The sequence below is a fragment of the Oryzias melastigma genome, linkage group LG21 (genome assembly GCF_002922805.2).
Source record: "Oryzias melastigma strain HK-1 linkage group LG21, ASM292280v2, whole genome shotgun sequence".
NCBI classification, from domain to species: Eukaryota; Metazoa; Chordata; class Actinopteri; order Beloniformes; family Adrianichthyidae; genus Oryzias; species Oryzias melastigma.
The window spans coordinates 7,661,848-7,670,761 of NC_050532.1; the positions used below are offsets into that span (position 1 = coordinate 7,661,848).

At 38.1% G+C, this 8,914-nt stretch overlaps 1 protein-coding gene across 3 annotated transcripts in view; it reads right to left on the bottom strand.

Moving 5' to 3' along the window:
* The window catches only part of sema5ba (sema domain, seven thrombospondin repeats (type 1 and type 1-like), transmembrane domain (TM) and short cytoplasmic domain, (semaphorin) 5Ba), a 215,916-nt gene that overhangs the window by 115,427 nt on the left and 91,575 nt on the right, over positions 1-8,914 (bottom strand). The gene's annotated exons all lie outside the window — the stretch shown is intronic.

Here is an 8,914-nt window from a genome sequence, read left to right on the forward strand (position 1 = left end):
ACTTGACTCGGACTTGCAAAATGATGACTTGGTCCCACCTCTGGTCTGAACTCATCAGCCATGGCGGTTGTTGTTACCGATTGTTACGTAGCAAAACGAGACATGTAAACCGAAAATCTGTGCCAAGTTGGTTCGTGTACTGCATAAAAACATGGAATTTGGTACTTCAAAGCTCATGTAAGAACAGTAAAAATACTAAAGATGAAGCGGGCTGAATTCTTCTAGTTCAGCGATCTGATTGATCAGAGTTACTTGTATAATGATCTGAAAAAAGACACATTTACCAAAAGAAAAGCGCTTTGAATTTGTTTGGTTAAAATCAATTTGTATTTGAGATACAGTTGATTAATGTTTACCTTTTATTACGGCAAAAGGTGTATTATTATTATGATAAAGTCTTTTTCTACGTCATCATCTTAAAAAAAAGTGAAATATTGTTTCTGTTAATGTCTTGGAATATATCGGGATATGTATCGTAAGGTGATATGTGTATCGTGATACGTATCATTTCGAAATACTCTTGCCAATACACACCCCAAGTATTAGCGTACTGAAAATCAAAACTCCTAGAGTAAAAAATGATTAATCATCTACAGAATTATCTTCCCCCCAACGCTGAAAAGAGGTGAGAATGTCGAATTGAATAAAAAAGCCCCCTCACCGAGGCAGAGAGGGACAAAGAGCCACATCAGGGACAAGAATCCTGATCCAAGCAGACATTTGGACAAACGCAGCTCAGTGTGGCGCATGAGTCTGAATCCACAACTCTGTTTGAGACTGGCATTTACAAGTCAAAATTTCAAAGCGGCGGGGCCGCCTGCCGGGGCTTTTAATGTCACGTTGAATAGTTTCAGGAAAAGAGAGTTTTCTCATCAATCTTTGCGTCATCCAGTGTGCAGAGCTTTAACCGGATTTCACCGCATGGGAGTTTACGGGGCGTTAAAAAAGGATTTGCCATATTTCTCACACTCGAGATTACAGCGGTTAGTAGTGGGAACAGTACGTTTACCAGCATGCATTGATGTATTACATGCTTCTTGGACCCCCACCCCAACGCTCTTTACACAAAGAACTAGGTGGAGCTGAAAAAGATGCTTATGATATATATTTTTTAGTATTCTTGAGAAGAAATAATTTTTGAATCTATTTTAAAAGTGTTCTAAGTGGCTCTTTAATTATGATTTTGCCACTTTTAACCAAAAATTTAAAAACTGTGTCGCTGCAGAGTGGCAGGAGCTCATTAGAAATTCTCGTTTGAGTTGTGGGCGGGACTGTTGGCTGCGTCAAAGTCAAGGCCCGGGGGCCGGATCCGGCCCGCCAGGTAATTACATCCGGCCCTCCAGATGATTTTATTTTATTGTTATTAATGGCCCGATATTATCTTGCACTCATTTCTAACTTATATTATTTTTAAAAATTTATTTTTATGGAGAGTAAAACATTTAAATCTATTCAAGTTGATTTATTCTGGAATAATATTCCTGCCTTTGTATTATTCATAAATATGTCAAAAGTTACAGTTTATTTTTTTAAAAATTGGCATTCTGCTAGCTTTTTAGACTATTTTGGCATTTACTAAGATTTCTTTAGGCTAGTTTGGAGTTTAATATTTCATCAACATGCTAGTTGTGTTGGCTAATTTAGGTTTTTTTCATTAATTTTTTAGGCTATTTTGAAGTTTAGCTAATATTTCACCTACATGCTTGCTGTTTTGGTTAATTTAGGCTGTTTTTCAGTTTTTCGGGATATTTTGATGTTTTGCTATTTTTTCAGCTACATGCTATCTGTTTTGGCTAACCTAAGTTTTTTATTTTTTTTAGTATTTTTTTGCTAATTTGGCATTTAGCTAATATTTTAGCAGGCTATCAGTTTCAGCATTTTCAGATATTAACTTCAGCATTTTCAGCTATGAATTTTCAGCATCTTCAGCTATCAGCACTAGCATCTTCAGCGGCCAAATTCAGCTCACAGAATTCACAGTATCATTATCTTAGTTATGTTATATATCTAGTTCAAAATTATGTTAAAAATATACGGTTTTAAAGTTTTAAATATTTAGTTTTAGAGTGTTCAACAAATGTTTATCCTGTTCGGCCCGTGACCTAAGGTGTGTTTTGGATTTTTTTCCCTCGTGCAAATGAGTTTGACACCCTTAGAGCAACCCCACCCCCACTTCCCATCATCCATAATTGAGCAATAAATACGCTCTTTTTCACACCGAATTTTTTATCTGCTCCTGATTCACAGCGATTTGTATAAAGAAATATTAAAAAACGCAACTTTAAGCTTAATTTTCTTGACATATGTCCTCCATCATTAGAAAAATACCTCAAGAACATGTAAAAAACACAGATTCTATTTGAGTGGGTCTTAAAAAAATTAATGAAAAATAGACCACTAAGCCAATTTTGATTGCAAAGCTGGTAGGAAAAAGTCACACTAACATGTTTTTAAGGAAAGTAGTGATTTTTATCCAATTGTGTGAGGCTCCTCTTCTCTCTTTGGGTTACTTAGTTTCCAAAGTAAACATCAGTCAGATAATGACTAAAGTAAATGGTCTCCATCAAAAAAAAACAACAAAAAAAACATCAAATTCAATAGTAAAACCTGCTCAAGGGAGGAGAAGGATGATGCTAAAAGCTGTAGCCAATGCTCTTAACAAGGGTGAGAAAAAGAAAAAACATTAACAACACAAAAAGAGCTGCTGGGATTAAGATGCATCAAAAATAACATGTAGCACTTGGACAAGGTGTTCTGCCAACACACAATAACTGAAAATGCTCAAAGTATTTTTCTTGTTAAAAGATGGGATAAGAATTAATTACTTGAACAGCTATAAAAATTCTGAGCTGATTGAAAAAATAAGTGAAGCATCATCAGCGGTCGTCTACATTAATGCACCAAAGAATCCAGACATAATGACACAGTACCTCCTAATGCAGTCTTTAGGGATTGATAATAGACTGTAAAATCATTCCACAGACAGAATTTAATCTATGTTAATCACATAATAGATCATTTGGCATCACAGGGAGGTTCCTATAAATCCTGCAGCAGATCTTCTTGTTCCCTCGCTGTGAATGTTGCGGGAAATTCTCAGAGTCATCAGGTCTGATGGGTTTGTGAGCTCGACTCGTTTAAAATTTGCTGACATGAGACGTGGAGGCCAGAGGACGTTTTAAGCTGGTAAGGCTGCAACTGCCACCGCGCAATGGGGAACCATCGGCAGAACCTTCAAGATTTTATGCCCTCGTCCAATTTTTTTTTTTTTTAATCGTTGTTGTGGTCACAAATGTAGATGGTGGCAGTCAGAATGACCTGCTTTTATATACTTCTGGGGCTACCGAGTGACTAGTGGCACTTGATATGGATAGCCGTCATCCACAGACATTTACACAACGTCCAGTCAGAGCTGCTGATTCTGGCTGGCTCCACCCTGTGGCCGTAGCATGATGCATGACTGACGTCTGTCAGTTGCGCAACCTCGAAATACCCCCGGGCGGCCACTGACCAATGTCAACTTTTATAGAAAAACCGTCTGGTCACCATAAAATTGTAACTTTTTCTTAAAACCCCACTGCCACAACCCTGATTACAAATCCCACTGTGTGACCACTGGCCAAATATACTAAAGAGCTTGCATTTAGAGTTAGGTGACTGTTGTCTTAATGGGAACTTTTGTTTGTCATTGTCTACACAATATCTGGACATACCAAAACCTTAGGAATAATTGAGGAAAAGCTTTAATTATAGACTATTTTTACAGTCATTTGATTAAACACTTTTCAAAAACAAAAAAAGAGATTCTAAAAGTTGACATCTTTTTAAAAATAGATTGACTACGAGTGGCTGAAAGAGGCTGGAGGGTAACTGGATGCTCCATTAGAGATAGGGTGAGAAATTCGGGAGATAACTCGGAGTAGAGTCGCTTCTCCTCCACATCGAACGGAGCAAGTCGAGGTGGCTCCGGTATCTGGTCCGGACGCGTCCTGGACGCTTCCCCGGTGAAGTGTTCTGGGCATGTCCCATTCGGCGGAGGCACCAGGGAAGCCCCAGGACACAATGGAGAGACTACATCTCTCGGCTGGCCTGGGAACGCCTCGGGGTCCCCCCACAGGAGCTGGAGGAAGTGGTTGAGGAAAGGAAAGTCTGGGCATCTTTGCTTAGACTGCTGCCCCCACGACCCAGTCCCGAATGAGCGGAAGAAGATGGATTGATGGATGGATGGATAGATGGATCTTTTTTTTCATATATATATGGAGGTTGACTCATACAAGCGCTGTTGGTTTTTGGGTTGCCTGGGCTCGTTGAGGGTCATAGAGAGGAGCACCACATTAAAGGGACATCAGGTGTGTCTTGCAGTTCCCTTAATGCTGGAACAGCTACTTTAAGGGGCTTCATGAAAATGGAACTCATGATTATGGTGTGTATGGTAAGTGTATCATGAAGTATTTGTAGAAATAGTGTAAGTTACATGTTTTTATGTTTTTTTGGGTGATGCTGTGGTGCATTAGTAAGGTGTGAGCACTGGCTCCTTATTAACCGTGCACAAATGCTGCATGCATAGGGGTGTGCAGGTGATACAAAAGTGCTGGTAGGACACCAGCACTGACTGCTAGTCTAATTTCCTGATGCCAGGCTGCAACACACCCATCAATTGAACAGGCCCCTTGCACAGTGTGCAGGATTTGGAGGGTTGAAACAATGAAAAATCCGTATGACTTCCCTATGTCTCACCTTCTTCCTCTTTGCACGCTAAATAAGTATTCACGTTGACCTATCGCTTACAACATGCCTGTAGAAAAATGTGTCCATGAACATTTTTACCCAACAGGTTCACCAAAAAAAAATCTACAATTTTGACGTTTTGTGTGGACCGTCTATGTACCCCGTACAGATTTGTCTATTTTTCCCCAGCAATGTATCCACTCGTAAGCATAGTTGTGACTAAGACAATCACTTTTGCTTTTTTTTAGCACCTTATCTTTAAATTCATAAAAAAAAGTAAAATCTCTCACTTTCTAAATAGGTAATATGTGGATATATCTGCACTTTAATCATTTTGAAACCTGGAGTCTCGTGCAAATTACTGTAAACTTGTTATCCCTAATTGTATTATGACAGGAAAGTGGTGTGAAGATAGTCTCTGCTCCTCATTAAAGGTAGTCATTTAAAAATAGTAATGCAGTCTGACTAATTTGGAAAAAAGAACTTCATTTAACATCTCCATTTAAGAAAGATTCATCCAACTTATCATCATTTTTTTGCAGTTTGCAACTTTTTTAAATTCTGGAGACAAAAGCAAAAGTTTCCCAGATCGCAGGGCTTCTGCAATACCTTTGAGGGCAGCAATTTGGAAGAGACATAGTTGAGTATGACTTATCCTGCTATACTCAGCCCCCATGAAGCATGTGAGTTTCATTTGTAAATCTGTCTGAAATGAAAAATGTGAGGAGGCAGAAAGCAGATGATGGAACCCATGTTGGATTGGACACAACGGAGCAGAAGATGAATAGAGAGAGTGAGGCAATGTCTGCCTAAAATAAATGTAGACGTAAATACAAAAGCTAATACAGTTTAAGACAAGACTGATTCTTTTTTGTTAATTTGAGTAAACTGCAAAACAACTTAAAGGATAGAGGACAGGTCAAAAACAATAATTGAAAACAAGTTAGAGATATTTTTTTAAGGCTTCTTAATAATTGATTGTCTTCATTCCATTGTAAAGTATGATGCAACTGTTGCTCTGTAACAAAAGGACATAACCTGAGGCAATCCGACTGCAAGGCCAAAACCAGACCAAAATTGGCGTCCCAGACGAACAACATGACAGACAACTGCAGGCTAAAGAAGAAGCAACAAGAAAACAAACCATAAAAAAAACATACTTTTGTTAACAAAATATGGATATACGACTTTACTTTAATTTTATCAAGTATGTTTTGTTTTTTTTACCATTAAGATTTTGGTTATGGTTTGTTTCTCATTTGACAGTTTGATTCATGTTCAGTTCTGTTTTCTAGGGGTGTGTATTGGGCCCAGTCCGAATTCTTTCTTTCTCCGCAGCCCTTCTACCTTCCCCTCCATTTGAAGGGGCAGTTTAAGTGCAAGTTGTGTCTGAGAAATGTATTTTTCAAAGCCGACCCTCATTAAGGTGCGGTATGAAGTCCTCCATCACGAAGGTAAACTGCGTCGCGCTAAGAAGTGCTTTTCTTCACGAGTGCGTTCTGAAGATCAGACGTTTACATTTAAATGTAAGTAATGACTTTTTGTTGTGGCATGAGCTTTTTAAAGTTATAAAACTGCTGTTGTTAAGTATTTTCAAGCACTGGAAGCTCCACCCTTACGCTAGCGGATCGACGATGAAAAGTGATGACCGAAATATGAGACACAATTTTTTTTATAACACTCTGTTTGGAGGGATAAATGAAGGAGAAGGGTAGAGAGAAGGGAAGAACTCAGATTGGGCCTTAGTCTGATGATATGACACGTATTGCGATACGCATCTCACGAGACATATCGGAGCCCGCTACGAAACACCGCAATCAGCGTTATTATATGATACTCGCAGAAACGTGACACAAAGTTTTGGTTCTGTACCCATCTCAAGTAAAAATTAAGAAGTACTTGTCCCATAACAAGAAAAACCATGAAACTGACTGAACATTTACACAATCTGGTTCTCGTGAGATCTTGTTGTTGTTTTGGTCGCGGTGCAGCTGCTCAAAGAGGCTCAGTGTGCTGTGCTGCCAACTAGTGGCTGGGGGTTTAAGTGTAAAACAAAAGTAAGACACTGAAGAAGACACTCATAAATAAATAATGAAGTATCGTTTTGTCATCATTTTAAATAGATACAAGTATCGCCAATTGAAATTATATTACCAAATCAACTTTTCCCTCCACGCCTACTGTTTTCTTTTGGTTCCTCTTTTTGCATTTAAATAATTATCCTCACTGGGTTTCTTTTTGCTGTACTACAAATTTCCAAAATTTTCCACCTTTTTTTGCCACATCCACCTCTGGCTTTTTCATTTATTTTTCCGTGTTTTATTTAATTTGAATTTCTCTATTTTTTTTCAGAATAATTTTTCAGTTTTGACAATTATTTTAGTTTATCAAGACAGTTCTTAGTTTCCTTCAATGCTAACAAGCTCTTCATGTGCCTGAATATTTGAGAGTTAAAAAATTAAAAAATCACCAACTTTCTGCAGTTTTACTCATTTAAAAATATGACTTTTCCTCACCACAGTGTTATTTCTTTCATTTTTTATGCCCTCAGAAAACTGTGTCAGGGTTTTGGGTAAAGAGCCCCAACAGTAGACAGCAAAAAATATACTTGGCAGTTAAAAAGTGAGTTATTCCCCCAATAAAGACAGAGCATTTAAGCGGGGCATATGACATGAACCATAAAATAAGACTGTGCGGCAAGGAAATCGATAACAATAGAATTATTTCCACTGAGGCAAAATATACCTTACAGTAAAAACAGAAGCTGTTAGTTTTCAGCTCGGAGAGTTTAATACACAACATAACTCACCTGGGATCCATGCAACAAGTACATAAAAATGTGCTCACTAATATTTACCTAAAGAAAGGAGAAGCTGAATTTGTTTCCCTGCCATATAAGAGTTTCATTAGACTCTTTATTCATAAAAGGCACCAGAAAAAATCATTTAATTGACTGACATTTATCCCTCTGTTTACGAGTCATTTTATGTCACTTTCTCTCCTCACAACCGCCCTGCTGTGCTCTGATGTGGGCCAACAAAAGGAAAATATTGCAGCATGAATATGAACGCCTCTTCCTCACAGTTGACTTGTGGGGCTCAATCTGAGCCTGATGAGCTCTCATGTCCTCCTTTTGCCAGTGTAATCAGCAGGTAGACAGATTAATGTGTTAGGCCATGACTGCTGCAAGGATGAGGATATTTCTCTCACACAGACATGTGTTCAAACTTTTCCATCTTTTTTCCCTTTTTTTTTTTTTTAAATATTCAATTTATCCCAGCATGTTGGAAGAGTGATGGTGCACACAGAGCGCTCTGATTATCCCTCAAGGCCAAATGTGGACCGATCCATTTCAGAAGAAAAGGCCTTCACAGACTGCTACGGAGCAGAGCATGTAAACGCACCGCTAATGAAAAACAAACATGGAGACTGTATATGTTTAAAAATGGTCTAGGAAATGTGAGAATGTCCAACATCACAGCTTAAAAAAAAAAAAGGAAAATCCAAGTTTTTCTGTGTTCTGTCATAAAGCTAATCTTTGTACCACTATCCTAAAAGAGTGAATAAAACTTGTTATTTTGCAAAATTACTGAAACTATTACCTTTCTGTGCTTGATCTAAATGTAATCCCTTTTCCCCTCTGTGTCCACTGTCGCTACCTGAATAATCTGCAGTCTGTGAACTCACATGCACTTGTGCATCAGCGTCCACTGCTCTGCTCAGTCCGATCAGTCAGCACGCTTGCTTTAACCCAATTACAACATTGCCAGCAATTTACTCAATCTGTATATATATATATATATATATATATATATATATATATATATATATATATATATATATATATATATATATATATATGATGATGGAGGGCGTATAGAAAGAAAATTAAGCTCAAAAATACATTTTTAAGTATTTCTTTATTCAAATCATTGTGAATTGAAAATGTGCTCCATTCCACTGGCAGACAAATAGATCAGTGTACATGTTCCTTTTCCTCATCCGAATTGCCATCTAACATCAAACTGTGCGGCTGGATAGCTCCAATATTGCTCGCCATTTTTGTTGCACCAGTAATGTTAAGTTGGGGCTGTGAGGGGCTGTAAGCTAACAGGAGAGCGTGTAAACAGATGGATGATGGGAATAGGGGAATGTTAACAGTTCCACCCACAAATCAAAGGTGAAT